General features: G+C 33.3%; 1 pseudogene; it reads right to left on the bottom strand.

Annotated features, from left to right (window-relative positions):
- Positions 1–315: 315 nt before the first annotated feature.
- LOC18597944 (shikimate O-hydroxycinnamoyltransferase pseudogene) lies at positions 316–2,475 on the bottom strand (annotated as a pseudogene).
- Positions 2,476–16,887: the final 14,412 nt, after the last annotated feature.

Raw genomic sequence — 16,887 nt, 5'->3', positions numbered from 1 at the left:
AAATAAATAAATGAAAAGGCATCAACCTATTAGATTGCTTCTGTTTTTTCTTTTTCCTCACAAAGGAAAAGGAATTTAATTATCATTACTATTATAACAAGATTTAAAAGTTTGGCACATCTAGAAAGTGGAGTGTCCAAACCGAAAATAAAGTAAAAATGAGAAATTGACACCATATATCAAACCACCGACTGAATACAACAAGAAACAACTCAAAAAACAACTTACGAAAGCAGAATAAGACCACTCAAAACCACTCAACAGGTCTAAGATATATACCCCCAAATAATCCAATAAAACAAGATCACAAAGGACTCAACGAATCCAAACTCGACCGAAAGGAGAACAATTAGCAGCGAGCAAGCCCTTATGTTGCCAGAATTCGTCAAGGAGCTTTCCAAAGAGTTTCATGTGAGAGGTCTCCAGACGTGTCACCAATGTCAAGCTCCCATCCTTAGTCGGGCTTGGAAGTATGTACAACTTTCCTTCATGGACAATATTTGCCGGCCTCATAAAAATAGGACGACCCCATCCGAAATCTGCATCATAAATAGGCAACCACATCCAACTATTGATACTAAGGTTTGGGCACCGCATAATTTGCGGCCCTCGCCCAATAGATTTTATGTCAGGAGCTTTTTCTATGTAGTCAATACTAGATCTCAGATATTCATCATCCATTACCTTCAATATTTCATGAATTCTCTTTATGGTATCTATGAATGATTCTGATAGAAGATCACCAGCTAGAGTAACGGGTGCAGCATGGAAGATTACATTGCCAAAGTAGCCAGGTGGGAGAGGAGGACGCAATCTATTCCGTCCATCAATTGGTATGGGTAACTTGAGTTCTTGATCCCTTAAGAGGTCTCTTGCTTTGGTTGCGCAACGCCATATGTGTGCAGTTAAGATACTATAGGTGCTGTATTTTGTATTACTAGTTGAATTTTCATTTACTTTGGCTTTAAGAGCTTTTAGATGATCAACTGTGATTTTAAACATAGACACAATTGATGATTCGGGGCTTGGTTGGGATTTCGGAGTTAAAAATATAGTTTTCAAAGAAGGAGATGGTTCAAATTCAATATGACGGAATGTTGGAGTTGGTGGATTTCGAGCTCAAAGAAGGGTAACGATCCAGGAATGGCGCAATACTAGGGTACAAGCCTCGTGCCATGTCAGCCCAACTATTGATAAAATGAAGTGCAGATGGACCATCTACCAATGTATGTTGAGAAGAAACTCCAAGAGAAATTCCTCCATATTTGAAAGTAGTTACCCAGCAATATTCACATAAAATTTGTTCTTATCAGAATCGTGTAATCTTCATTTCAAGTACAAACCCTTTAAACTAGAAAACTGAGCACACAAAGTACATATTATTTACATGAATTTGTATCTAGCTACACGACCTGCCGAGTTTAATTGATAAATGTATGAAATAATCTAAATATATAGTCCCTAATTTTGAGAGTTTTATCTCAATTTTGAAATATATTAGTTTAGGTATATTGCTTATCTTGTAGTGAAGATTCAAATTTGCTAGTAGCTATCTGTAAAGGAATGAAAACAAAAAATATATATGTATACATATAGAAATAGTTAATTAAATGGTTGAAAGAAAAATGAAACCTGGTCAGCATGGTTTTCACTTCTAAATCATTAGTTTTCTCAAAGATAATGTCAGGTGAGCAGCTAAATAAAATTTTTTCTTTAATAATTTTGCAAGTTAATTATATGTGAAGAAACAACTTTATTAATTTTTTTTCCTTTTTGATTCTTGGTTTGTAATAGCTATCTTGTACCTGTAACCCAAGAAGCGGATAAGAAGAGATTCCTCCAGAATAGTCAATTTTTGGAACTAATTGAGGAGTTTTTGAGCTATCAGCGAAATCTCTAACCAAATCATCCATGATAGAAGTAGTGTTAGCCTCTATGAATAACACTCCCTCTGCATTGCACACTATTTCAAGTCTTCCATTTTCATCATATCCCAACCTTCCAGCTACTGGATAAAATGGCACAAGAATCTTACTTAAAGATTCCTTCAGCACTTTTGTGTCAAAAAAATTGGAAGAGCCATTTGGCTTGTAGAAGTATACAGTAGAAATATGGTATCTTGTCATCAGCAAGTCCATGTTAGAGACCCATAGCCTTCGGCTTGGAGTTTCTTCTGTCGGACATACCATTGTTGACTCCTTCATGATAATCTCCATCTTTTCACCACCTACAATTAATTAGTTAGTAAATAAACATAAAAAAAAAAAACTTTTATGAATCTGCTGTTTTGGTACACAAAACCTTTAAAGAATCGGAAGTTTTTCATTCCTATTGGATTGAAAGCCACGTCTTTTTACTAGGCAAGTTCTTTATGCAATTCAAAGGAAAAGCTTAGTGACAATACCTTATAACCGTAGAAAGAAACGGAGCCTTAAATATTCGTGGGAACTTATAACGAAACCTTGAGAATATATCGTGTGTGTGGAAGGAAAATGAAGAGAGGGTTTCAAGCTTATTTATAGATTACAAGGGAAAAAGGGGAATTGAACATAACCAAGAGGAAAAACAGATCATGATTGTGTTACAGTACCCAATTCCAACGATTCATTTTTCGCGTAATTTTTGCCATTCATACTTTTTGTTTATTTATCACAAGCAAATTTAATGATATATTTGTGATAATAAGTATTATTGGAGTAAAGCGGAATGATTTGCCCAGCCGACGGCTGCCTATTTTGACAAAGTGAAAGAAATGACAAACAGAGGACAGAAAAAGCAAAAGAACCCGTCATTCAGACCTGCTACTTGTAGAGCCAAGAAACTGTATTGACAAAGTGAAAAGAAGTTAAGCACAGGAAGTGTTCTCATGGAAGCTATAAGAGAATTAACCTAGTATATAGAGTTGTAAAAATCAGGGAAATAAATGAAAATTATAATAAAGCAAGTAAAATAGTAATAAGTTTGAGGCATGGTATTATTGTTTTTAAAGATAATTTTTGTCTTTACAGAGTATAAAATTTGGTATAAAAGTTCTATAACGGTTATATTCCAATATTCAACAAACTATTCTTTATAATTCACACAAACTAGTAAGGGATAGCAAAAACAGTAAAATAATTTTTTTTTAAAAAAAATAAAACCCAGCAAGAAAAGAAAGGAAAACAAGGACATAGTATGCAGAGAAGTTTTAGAGGAGAGGCTTGGTGTGGTTGTGACTGAGGTAGGTACGTTGTATTTATGGGCAGAGCAAAGAGTTAACGTTACAGAATATCAGCATAAAATCAGTGAAAAATCAAAAGAAATCAAGATGCTAAGTCAAATATCGTTTAACAAATATCTGAGTTAGACAACGTGTAGAGAAGCTTTAAAGGAGAGGCTTAGTGTGGTTGTGAATGAGGTAGGTACGTTGTATTTATGGGCAGAGTAAAGAGTTAATGTTATAGAATATCAACATAAAATCAACATAAAATCAGTGAAAAAATAGAGGAAATTAGGATGCTGAGTCAAATACCGTTTAACAAATATCTAAGTCAAACAACGTTTAAGAAATATCATGCAACAGACTCAGGAAATATTCTAATGTAAAAAAAAAATTAAGCCAAGGTATAAAAAGTTCACTTTGACCTAGCCCACATGTATACTCACGCGTAGGGGGCAAATCTGCATTTTCTCAAGGTTTGGCCCAATCTCATACGTGCACGAACCCACTCCTCTTTTCTTGCTTGCAACAAGCCCATAATAGGTTTTCATATATAAAGCACTCACCTCTTTTATACCTTGGCAATGTGGGATGTTGAGACCTTATGAAATACATTATTTTTCCAACAATCCCCCACATATTTCATAAGGTTTCATAGGAAGTTTTTTGCTAGGTCAAATTTCATTTGAGTGTACCATTGTCTGGTCCATTTGGCTGGTTAGGAATGACATCCTTTTTAATGGTAAACTCTGGGACTACGAACAAACGTATGACATGGTTAAACTCCAAGTTGCTTGGTGGGCTAATGCGAAGTGGCCAAACATGAATGTTTCAGTCTTTGAACTGTTTAGGAAGCCTAATATAGGACTCCAACCCAAGAAAATTAAAACAGCTAAATCAGATGGGATTTGGCAGCCTTCTTCGAAGGGAATGGTGAAATTTAATGTTGATGGTGAGTAAAAAGGGGATCCGAGCCAGGGAGGTATAGAGGGTATCCTAAGGGATGAGGAAGGTCAAGCTTTAATCTAGTTTTCCTTTTCGGTTGAAATTATTGATGCGAATACAGCTGAGATCTTGGCAATTAAAAAGGCTTTCCAAATGGTGGCAGCATCTAGGTGGGCCACTGCTGATTGTGTTATCGTGGAAAGTGACTCAAAAAATGCAGTTAAATGGGCAAAGGAGCCAACAACAGCCCCTTGGAAGCATAAAACCACCATGATGCTTTTGGAATTTTTCAAAACTCAACTAAAAGGCTAGAACTTTTTGAAAATTCCAAGAGCTGTCAATGGGGCTGTTATTTACCTGGCAAAGGCGATTGTTGAGAGAAACGATGAGTTCCTATGGGTTTTGGCTGATGATGGTGAGGATTACACGATCCCTCATGAGATGTTGGAGCATTGAAGTACTTCTCCAATTGAACAGGCTCTCTCATTATGGAATACGGAACTGGTTTGTTCTACAAAGGTCACAATATCTTCTTTTTCTTAATACAGGGGTTTTTGTGCTTTTTATTTTTGTGAATGAATTGTCATGTTGTACATGGGTGATCTGTGTCTTTCTAGTTTGGCTTGGTCCTTTTTTATTTATGAGTCTTACCAAACCTCTAGTGCTTGTAGAGTGGCTAGTTTATTTTTCAAGCTGTACAAGGGTGGTTTATGATTTTCTTGTTCGGCTAGATCATCTCGCGGGTTTTGAGATTTACCAAATCTCTTGTTTTGTTGGGCAATTGTATATTTCATTTTTTTTTTTGGTTCTTTGAGTGATTTAGTTGCTATAGATGCTGTTTTTGTATTCTGCAGTTTCCTTTGTTTGGTGGTCGGAGGCCATACTATCCTCCTTTGGGATGTACCTTTTGCACAGCTAATGAAATGTTTTCATCTCGGACTTTCAAAAAAAAAATTTCATTTAAGTGTAATGTATTGTGACTGATGCTGTTTAAGCTATGAACTAGCCCTAGAGAGAATGAAACATAAATCACAGAATTTTGATGAAGTTTATAACATATATGAATAAAAAAATTCTTTATGTGAAATATAGTTTTTATCAATCACATTACACCTTCACAATTTCTGCTATTCAATGAAGTTTTGCGCGAATAAGCCATGCGCATGCCTAGTTATTCATAAGTGCTTTAGAGAATTTTTCACAATTCTCATAAGAGCAGCCCCACTCCACACTTATATAAGTGATTCCTTCAAGTGTATACTGCAGTTTAATACACTACCTATAAAAGATATGAAATTCATTACGAGTTTAACTCAATTTCTCTTGCATTACAGTTTTGCACTATTCACATACCATAAAAGAGACAATAAGTTTAATAGTGTATCAATTTATCAAGAAATAACTTATTATTACCCATATGAACCTGATTCATGGGATTTCCAATCACATAGGTTAAGTTACTATTATTTGTTGACTTCCTTAATTGGCTTAAGTCCCATTTACCTCTATGTATCGTTAATTAATTTTCTTCTCAAAGGTTTAGTTAGAGAATTGACCACTATAACTTCTCATAATTAATGGACAAAATTCCATCTTTCAATAGCCTCTTTACAACATCATGTCTCAAATGAATGTGTATATTCTTACCATTAAAAGTTTTATTCTTTGCAATGGCTATTATCGCTTAGCAATTACAAGGTAAAAACACAGAAAGTGTTGATTTCATTCACAACGGAATATCGTCTAAGAGGTTTTTCAACCACTCAGCCTCATTGCCAGCCAACTCTAAAGTTATAAATTTTGACTCCATTATAGATTTATCTATTATTGTTTGTTTGTTTGATTGATTTCTAAGTTATAGCGCACCCACCAAAGGTAAATACATAACCACTTGTGGATTTTGTCTCATCTGAATCTGAGATCCAATTACCATCACTGTATCCTTCTAATACAATGAGAAATCTGTTATATAAAATACCATAGTTTATGGTACCTTTTAATATTTCATCACTCTGCTCAAGGCAGTTCAATGATCTTGATTGGGACTCTGTGTATATCTACTCAGTCTACACACAGCATAAGTTATATTAAGTCAAATATAATTCATCAAATGCATAAAATTCCCAATAATCTGTGCATACTCAGACTGAGCTACACTATCACCTCTATTTTTCTTTAATTAAATAATACTATCATAAAGAATACTCATAAGTATGACATCAAAATGTCCAAACTTTTAAGTAACCTTTCAACATAATGCTCTTATGTTAGCATTAAGTCATTATCACATCTTATGATTTTAATACCCAAAATAACATTGACTTCTCCCAGATCTTTCATATCAAATTTTGAAGCTAAAAAACATTTTGTTTTATTGACCACATCAATGCATGTACCAAAAATAAGCATATCATCAACATATAAGCTAATAATCACACATTCACTATTAACAATTTTTGTGTATAGACATTTATCAACTACAATAATAGAAAATCCATTACTAACAAGAACTTGATCAAATTTCTCATGCCATTGTTTTGGTGCTTGTTTCAAGCCATATAAAGATTTAATTAATTTACAAACTTTGTTTTCTTAACCAGGAAGAACACATCCCTCGAATTGTACCATATAAATTTTATTTTGTAAATCACCATTTAGAAAAGCAGTTTTAACATCAATTTTATGAACAACAAGTTTCTAAATCGAAGCTAAGGCAAACAAACACGAATAAATGAAATTCTTTTTACTGGAGCAAAAGTATCAAAATAGTCAATATTTTATTTTTGAGTAAAATCCTTTGCAACTAATATGGCTTTGTATTTATCAATAGAATCATTAGGATTAAGTTTTAAAAAAAAAATCCATTTGCAACCAATTGGTATGGCTCCAGGTGGTAAATCAACTGATTCCCAAGTTTAATTTTGAAAAATCAAATCAATCTCATTTTGTGTAGCTTCTTTCCAAAACGGATTTTTTATATAAGAAATTGCATTAGCATAAGTTAAAGGATCATTATCTACAAGATAAATATACAAATCATTACTAAAAGAAATTTTTTTTCCTTGGTCTTTTACTCTTTCTCAAATCATCATTTTGTATTTCAAAATCATTTTTAGTAAAAGGTGCATGAGAAATTGTATCAGTTCTCAATGGAAAAATATGTTAAAAAAATTCAATATTTTTTATTTCAACAATTGTATTATTATCAAGAACATCACTTTTTAATACAAAAAATCTATATGTAGCACTAAGTTCAACATAACTAATAAACATGCAATCAGATGTCTTAGAGCTAATTTTTCTCTTCTTAAAATTAGGAAGCATTGCTTTAACAAGACACTCTCACACTTTCAAATATTTAAAGTTAGGAGAATAGCCTTTCCATAATTTATAAGGTATTTTACCATTTTTTTTATAAAGAATTCTATTTTGAATATGGCATACAGATAACAAAGCTTCCCTCACAAATTTTCATGTGCATTAAAACCAACAAGCATAAAGTTCATCGTTTCTCTTAATGTTTTATTTTTTCTTTCAGCTATACCATTTGATTCAGGTGAATATAGAGGAGTAATTTCATGAATTATTCCTTCTTTTTCACAAATATCATTAATCGACATATATTCACCCCCTCTATCTGATCTAACTCTTTTTATCTTTTTATTTAGTTAATTTTCTACCTCAACTTTATATTTAATAAACATGTCAAAAGCTTCATCTTTATTCCTAAGCAAATAAATTTTAGTAAATCAAGAATAATCATCAATAAATGTAATATAGTATTGCTTACCACCTTTAGTCATAGTTTGTTTTAGATCTCCTCAGTCAGTATAAGTTAAACTTAATAGTTCAGATTCTTTAATTACTGAAATACAAGGTTTCTTAGTTGATTTCATTTCAACACTTATTTCGCACTTATTAAAGCATCCATTTTTAATACTAGAAATTAAACCTAGTGATTACATTTTCTTAATTTAGGGAATGCTAACATGTCCTAGTCTACCATGCCATAAATCAATAAAGTCAATCATGTAAGCCGAAGAACTGACATTTTCATTCAGAACATTTGAAATATTAACTACAAAGAATACCTCTTACCTACAAACACATTATTTTTTGTCATTACAATCTTGTCAAATTTGAATGACACTTTCACCTCAACCTTGCCTAATAAGGCCACAGAATCTAGGTTTGCCCTTATATTGGGAACATGTAGAGCATCATTCAAAGCTAGGATCTTGCCAGATGTGAGCTTGAGAAGGACTTTCCCTTTACCAAGAACTTAAGCAGTTCGAGAATCACCAAGGTATATTCTCTCTTCTCTTTCCCTTACTGGAGTATAGGAGGTAAAGGCATTTCTGTTTGCACAAATATGCTTGGTAGCATATGAGCATACCACTCATTCCTTCACACTGGCCACCATATTTGCTTGTGAAATGACCACAGCAATTATATCATCGGATTCAACTACTTTGACCAAGTTGACTTTTGAATTAGGAGGCTTGTCATTTCCTTTTGCTTTCTTCCTGCATTGTGTTGCATAATGCCCTGGCTTTCCACAAACAAAACAACTACTATCTTTTTTAAGGTGGGATAAGTAGTTTTGGGTTTATAATTAGGTTTATGAGGGTACCTCTATTGAAGTTGGGTGCTGCCTTGTGCCAGATTGGCTTTAGTTGCAACTTCCTTAGCTTTGGAGGCTTTAATCCCCTTCCGGGTTACGTCTTCAATGATGATTTGCACAATCAAGTCTACAAGTGACAACTGCTTATGTTTCAATTGTTGCTTGTAGCCATTTTAAGATTTTGATAGCTTCTCAATTAAAAACCCAACAACGAACTCTTCTTGCAAGTTGATTTTTTCAACCTTCAAATCATCTACCAGCTTGTTGTATTCATTGATCTAACTTTTGATGTCTCTGTCATCAGTCATCTTCCAACGATAAAAGTTGTCAATCACGAACTTCTGTTTCCTAACATATTCAGCAGTGTATTTGGCAATCATTGACTCCCATATTTACTTTGTTTCTTTGTAAGGATTGTATACATCAAACAGCTCATTAGAAAGTGTGTTAATGATCATATGACTGCATACCTTATTCGCGTGCATTCATGGTTCTAGCATTTTGGCATCGTCTGGTTTGGAATCAGTCAACGCAAAAACCACCTCATGAACATCAAGGATTAAGAAAATCTTTTCTTGCCATTTTTTAAAGCTTTTACCATCAAAAACCTTAATTTTGGAAATATCTGAAAATGATTAACATATAAGACCGAATGCATAGGAAGAACGGTTAAAGGAGTGGAAGCCATGGTGAAACCATTAACAATGGGGGTGGCAGTAAGAACAGAGGCGGCAGTAGAAACAGTGGCAGCAACATTATCAACGCGAGAATCCATTATCCTTAAAATTGTTGTAAAAATTTGAGAAACAAATGAAAGAATAATAAAGCAAATAAAATAGTAATAAGTTTGAGGCATGGTATCATTGTCTTTAAGGATAATTTTTGCTCTTTTAGAGTATAAAACTTGTGTAAAAAGACTATAGCAATTGTCCTCCAAGATTCAATATATCATTCCTTATAGTTTGCACAAATTAGTAAGGGATAGCAGGAATAACAGAATAATTTTTTTTGGAAAAATAAAACCCAACAAGAAAAGAAAGGAAAACAGGGAAAGAGTATGTAGAAAAGCTTTAGAGAAAAGTATATAGAGAAGCTTTAGAGGAGAGGTGCAAAAAAGCTTTAGAGGAAAGTATATAGAGAAGCTTTAGAGGAGAGGCTTGGTGTGGTTGTGACCGAGGCAGGTAGGTTATATTTATAGGCAGAGCATAGAGTTAACATTATAGAATATCAGCATAAAATCAACGTAAAAACAAAGGAAATCAAGATGCTAAGTCAAATAACGTTTAACAAATATATGAGCCAGATAACGTTTAAAAAATATCAGGCAACAACTTAGTTAGATAACGTTTAAGAAATATTAGGTAACAGACTAAGGAAATATTCTAAAGTTTAAGAATAAGATTAAGTCAGATAAGCTTAAAAGACTCGGTCATTACGACTATTTCAACTACTACAGGTTGAGAAAAAAAAATTAAGCCAAGGCACAAAAAGTTCACTTAGGCCTTACTCACATTTATACTTGCGCGCATGGGGGGAATCTACATATTCTTAAGACCTAGCCTAATCTCGTATGCTTGCGAGCCCACTCCTTTTTTTCTTGCTTACAACAAGCCCATAATAGGTTTTCATATATAAAGCACTCACCTCTCTTGTACCTTGACAATAGGCCTAGCAATTTTGGATAACACATGGGAAGACATAGGGTTAAATATATTTGGGTTTAACCTTAACGTATTTCGTATCTTAACATGTCAGACACGACTAACACGTTTAATTAATCATGTTGTGTTATCATATTTAATCATGTTATTGTGTTTAAACGAGTATATATGACACGTTTATCAACTTGTTAACAATTAATAACCAAAAACTATTTTAACGTTACTTAAATAATTTTAAACAATTATTTTAATAAGTTTTTAAAATTTTATAAAGATAATAATGTACTTATGCCATGCTCAAACCCTAACTTTGAACTTTTATTTTGTTATATTTGATGTTATTATTATTTTGTTTTATTATAATTATTTTTATAATTATAGATTTTAAATTTAAATAATAAAATTATATTTAATTGTAAATTTTTTTATTTAATCTTGTTAAACGTGTTAATCGTGTTATTAATCGTGTCGTGTCATATATTGACACGTTTAACAAATGTGTAAATCGTGTTGTGTCATATTACAGGATATTAAACGTATATGTGTACATATTTTAAATTTAAGACACTAATATTATTCATGTCGTATTTGTGTTTAACGTTAACGTGTTCGTGTCTAACAAGTTTAAGACACGAAAACACGAATTGCAAGTCTACTTGGTAATGTGGGATGTTGACACCTTATGAAATGCACTATTTTTCCAACAAATAGGCCACACACATAAGAGGGCTATACGCACACGACTTGCACAGATGTGTACAGGACAACCCATATGAAGTGAGTCCAATAACTGCTAAGAAGAGTAACAACCAGTAAAGTTATATGGCATTTTTTATTTTTCGAAAAGCTAGAATTCTCCTCAAGATGGAAACAAGAATTAAAAGGAGAAAGACAACCCTCCCTCCATTTAAAACAAAAATATGCAGACAAACAAAAATCACTCTGCAAAACAAAATCACCCCTGATCACATAATATGCAAAATTTACAGCCCCCAAAGCAGACATAATGGTTAGTTGAACCTCAAACAATAACCAAAGGTAATCACGATAGCAACAAAAATCAAAACATTTCCTTGTACAAATCTAAAAGACATTCACAACAATTCAGTAAGTAAAGAATTGACAAAAGAAGAAGATAAGCACCCTTGTACACAAAGGAAACCTTCAAGCAATCCACAAAGAAAGGAAAGCACCCCAGCATTATAGCTCCTCCAATTGAGATGTGGAACCAACACCTCCTTCATTAACAACCCATAAGAATTCATCCACAAACCGAGTACTAGTTTTAGCCAAAGAGCTAGCAGCACCATTAGAAGATCTTGGTATTTTAAATCTACACCAACGCTTCAACTGAGACTAAAATACTCCATAGACATCATAGTGTTGTTCAGTCTCCAGGCTATCGTCAGTAGTTTCTTAGTCCACTTTACAGCTTTTTTCGAGTCATCATCTCCACATTGCTCCACCTCGATGTTACAGCAGTTTTAAGAGCCTTTTAAATTGCTAAAATCTTAACAACATTAGCATCAAGAACTACAATAGACATAGAGAACTGAATAAGCATTTTGCCTTCATCATCTCTCAAAGCGCCACTAATTTTTGTTTCACCTAGATTTCCTATAGCAGCTCCATCCATGTTAAATTTAAGCATTCCTCTTGGGGGAGGTTACCATGACACGTAAACTCCGTTAGCTTTGCTTTTTTTAGGATTCACCCCTGCACTTGGCACACTAGATAACTCTGTGATCGACAAGTTCAAATTAGGTCACTTTATTGTAACCCACCATGCAACATGAAGTTTGATAGTATCAAAAAGTTGTTCCCCATCCTAGAGTTCATCATTGAATAAAGCCTCATTTCTAGCAAGCCAAATAGACCAAACAATGGCCAAAAAAGTCATTCTCCAAATATTACCATTCTTAAGACTCTTTACAATATCATTCCATCCAAGAAACAAGCAAAAGGTTCTTAATGATTAACCCACTTGAATCCCCAATTATTAACCCACCATCTCCAAAGCATCTATGTCCCGGGGCAAGAGAAAAACAAATGACTAATAGATTTAAGCTTCTTTTTACAAAGTAAACAACAGGCATAATCAGCTCTAAGCATACCTATTCTTAATAAGGTTTCCCTCACTGTCAATTTTCCTTTGATTAATTGCCATGTAAGGCATTTAGAATACTTTTCATATTTAAGTTATCCTTACTTATTGATTGCTTTGCTTGCACAATAAGTAAGTCTAGTTTTGATGTTATTTATTTTTATGTCATTTACTTTACTTGCACTCCAAAGAAATCTAGGATTAGAGTACATCTTTATTTAATTTACTTGTGTTACAAGTAGGTTTAGGATGGATTATCTCTATAAATAGTCTTTTTATGTTTCATTGTAAAATTGAATAGGGCTTTCCCCGATTCCATTGTTTTAAGGCGTTGTAAAATTGAACAAAGTTTTTTTAACTCCATATTCCATTCTTTTAAGACATTTTAAAATTGAGTAGAGTTTTTCTGACTCCATTCTTTGGAGACATTTTATTTTTCATGGTATCAGAACAAATTTCTGTTGTAGTTTTGTTTTCTTTTTTTTTTCAGCCATGACGTTGATCTGTTTGTGGCAAAGTAAGATCTTTTACCCTTGATTTATTCTCCGTCGATAGTTTCGGCACCGTACGTGATTTATTTTTCTTCAGTAGCTTCAACATCATACGTGATTTATTTTTCGTCAGCAACTTCGACACCGTACATGATTTAATCTTCGTCGATAACTTTAGTTCCATACATGATTTATTCTTCGTTGATAGCTTCAGTATCGTATGTGATTTGTTCTTCGTCAGCAACTTCAACACTGTACATTATTTTAAAAAATTATGACTTTATTTAGAAGAGTGATTTACTTAGAGAATTGCACCTCGAGTGTATGAATTGAAGCGATCCATTCCATTATTACAACTGATCATCCAAAGTTAGAAGTGTTCCTGAGACAGCCAACGAGAAGCTACCTCAAACGAATCCTCAAAACCATAGGGGCCTTGCAACAGAGGGTAACGAAGACTATAACCTCATAAAAAGGGGGCAGCACGCACTATAGCTACACAATAGGAGGTTGCGTTCACACTAGCTATGCACTAGTAGGCCTTGATAGAGAGGCCCACATGTTGGAAGGCATGCACACGAGAGCAGCATAAAAGCCCATGCACACTCAAGCAATGCACATGGGCCACACGCTTCTAGCACCCGCACTTCAGACATGCATGCAGATATAGGCCACTTGGGCCGCGCACAACACAACCAATAGAAGAGGGTTGCCCACAACAAAGGTGCACACATGTAAGGCACGCACACGCTACACACTAGACGAGGTGCATATAAGGCGTCACATGATAGGACAGTCCACCCAATAGGCACACATTAGTGGATTTCGATCTAAAAGAGGACCACGGACCATGCACTTGCGGGCCTCGCACTAGAAGAGCTAGTTCGAGAGCGCCGCACACCCAAAAGCCACTCCCTTAAGGCATACATCATTAGGTTGCAAACACGTCGCACCAAGAAGTCTTGCATAGATCTAGGCCACTTGCAAGAGAGCCATCCACATAAGGCCCGCACAAACAAAGTGCAACAAAAAGCTTGCACACGTCCGAGACAACCACACTTTGATGTTGTCATATGAATTCTTCGACACCTCAAAGGGCGCTTAGATAAGGCACTTGGTCGAGAGCAGTTTCAAACTTTGTTGGATAAGTTGGGTATTTTCAATCTTTATGCTCCAACTTGAGAAGGAGTAAAGAAGAATTAACTTAGGATATGGGCCACACAAGCAAGAGAGTCGTACGCACACAGCCTGCACAGACAAATACTCATAGGACAGCTCGTATGAAAAGGGTCCGATAGCTTCTAAGAAGAGTAGCAGTCAAGTAAAGTATTCTAAGGTATTTAGAATACTTTTCATATTTAAGTTTTCCTGACTTGTTGATTGCTTTGTTTGCACAACAAGTAAGCCTAGTTTTTGAGACATTTATTTTTATATTATTTACTTTACTTGCATTCCAAAGAAATCTAGAACTAGAATATTTTCTTATATAATTTACTTACATTACAAGTAAGTTTAGGATAAACTATCTCTATAAATACTCCCTTTATCTTTCATTATAAAATTAAACAAGGTTTTCTCTTATTTTATTATTTTGAGAAATTGTAAAATTGAACAGAGTTTTTCTTACTCTGTTCTTTCGGAACATTTTATTTTTCAAAAGCTTCAATAACTTATTCCACATGAGAATCTGAAACAAAATGGAGAAAAATGTCTCCAAAACCGATCTGGCAATTGGTATCCATGGATTCCGTTATTGCTACCAAGTTTGTTCATAAAGACATGAGTGCTACATAGGGTTTTTGTCTAAACAAAAATTCTGTCTTCCAATATAATAATATAAATTGGAAATGCAAAACTTGGACCAGAGTTGGGTGTTCTCGTTTTAATTATGGCGCAGCATAAAAACATGGTTGAGATTTGAGTGGTTAAGTGTCACATCTTTAATTATCTCAAAACTAGAAAGAATTACCGGATCTTAAGCATCTTGTTTTGGATGCTCTCACATGTTTTATTCATAGAAGATTAATTGTCATTATTCATAGTCAATTAGTTAATGTATGGAAAATGGGAAAATGATTATAGGAAATTGTACCCACCAAATTTATTTTATTCTTGTTCCTGTGATTTCTTTTTTTTTTTTTCTTAAACGATTATTGTCCATTAGACTGAAGTAATCTAATATTATAACATATAGGGTACCAAATAACATCTCTCCTACAATATATTTCTATCCACATGCCAGTAAATTATTTTGGGATTGTGCTTGTATTTTGTGTGTAAAGGCAATTCCTATCCTGCCATATCAGAATCAATTGATTATCAAAAAGGCCTATTGTAACTAATGTGTAGATATTATATAAGAAATTTTAATTTTACTTAATAATTGCTTTGATGATCAATATTTATTGTAAATTTTGTAAATTTTGCATGATTTATGTTTTATAGGTTGCTATGAAATTTACACATTTTTGTTGCATATTAGAATGTTGTATGTGTTGCTATCATACCTTTTTTAATTGCACATTTTAAATGTTGCCATACATTTTAAGATTGCAACCATATAATATAGGCCTCTATATTAATTTTGCTACAAAATCACATAAATAAGTGCAGTTAAACTTTTTTATACATTGACTAAGATTATAATTTTTCTAAGTGCAATTTTAACCTAACACAGTAAATTTTTCACTTAAGATTGTAATTTGTTCTACGATCAGAGGTAAAAAATGTTATACAGGATATAGAGGTTTTCTATTTTCTGATCATGATTCTATGTCAGTATAAAAGGTTTCGAATTATTTATTTGCTAGGCAACAAAAAGGATAGCCATGTTTCTGTGTTTTTTTCTGGTTTTTCTTTTTCACACTCCTGTTTGGGATTTTCTTATGTATGAATGTCTCGTTGAGTTGATGTTGATTTAAAGTCATAACTGAGTATATCTTTGAAAGGGAGGAAATGATTAAAATAAACTATTAAGATGAACAATCACTTGTTTTTTACTCTTAAGACTAATTTAGGTTGAAGTTCTAGAATTATTTACTATTGTAAATGCAATTCAAATTAGTTTTTAGAAATTTAAACGTAATTCAAACCATCTTAATTTAAGCCAACCAAAAATCATGAATGAAGTTTAACTGAATTAATGTATGAGTAGAGTGAATAAAATGATGAATATACCTTAACTTATTGATCTTTTGATCAAGATTAAATGAATAAAATGATGAAAGAAAATAATTATTTCTCAATGGAAATAAATGGTCAAAGAAACTTGAACCATGATCTTAGTATAGAGAAGCACATAATTAAGCAAACAACTCAACATCAAAAGCCAATGATCACTTGAATAGCTGCACATCAACTACAAAAGAGAAGCACATAATTAAGCACATAAGTTTACTTGCTTATTTTATACAACCAGCACAAAATGCAACCAAAATAAAAATGACGTGTCTTCTAAAGTGTTATGATTTAACCGCTCACAAAATCTTTAGTATTTGTTGCAGGGTGTTTGTTTCGAAAGAATGAGCAAATAAATCTTACATTTTATTAATTTATTGTTATAATTTCATTAAAATTCTTATATATCTATACACCAATTTAATAAATCTTATTACTATTAATTTGTTGTTATAATTGAAAAATTATAATCAATTTGTTTTTTTTAGATATTCTTACTTATATATATGTATATATATATTTGAAAAGTGTGATTTGATTGAGCCAGCTTTCAACTTGCCACTTCGAGTCTTTTGTCTTGATTAACTAAAGACTCTTGATGGCATAATAGTTGCCTTAGCTGGATGAAACCTGTACACTTGTACCACAAAGAATTTGGCCAAAAAGAAATTGGCAGCACAGCACCA

The sequence above is a fragment of the Theobroma cacao genome, chromosome 5, assembly GCF_053813885.1.
Source record: "Theobroma cacao isolate CCN51 chromosome 5, ASM5381388v1, whole genome shotgun sequence".
Lineage (NCBI taxonomy): Eukaryota > Viridiplantae > Streptophyta > Magnoliopsida > Malvales > Malvaceae > Theobroma > Theobroma cacao.
Note: the sequence above shows the minus strand (reverse complement) of the source record. Positions and strands in the feature narration are given on the sequence as shown.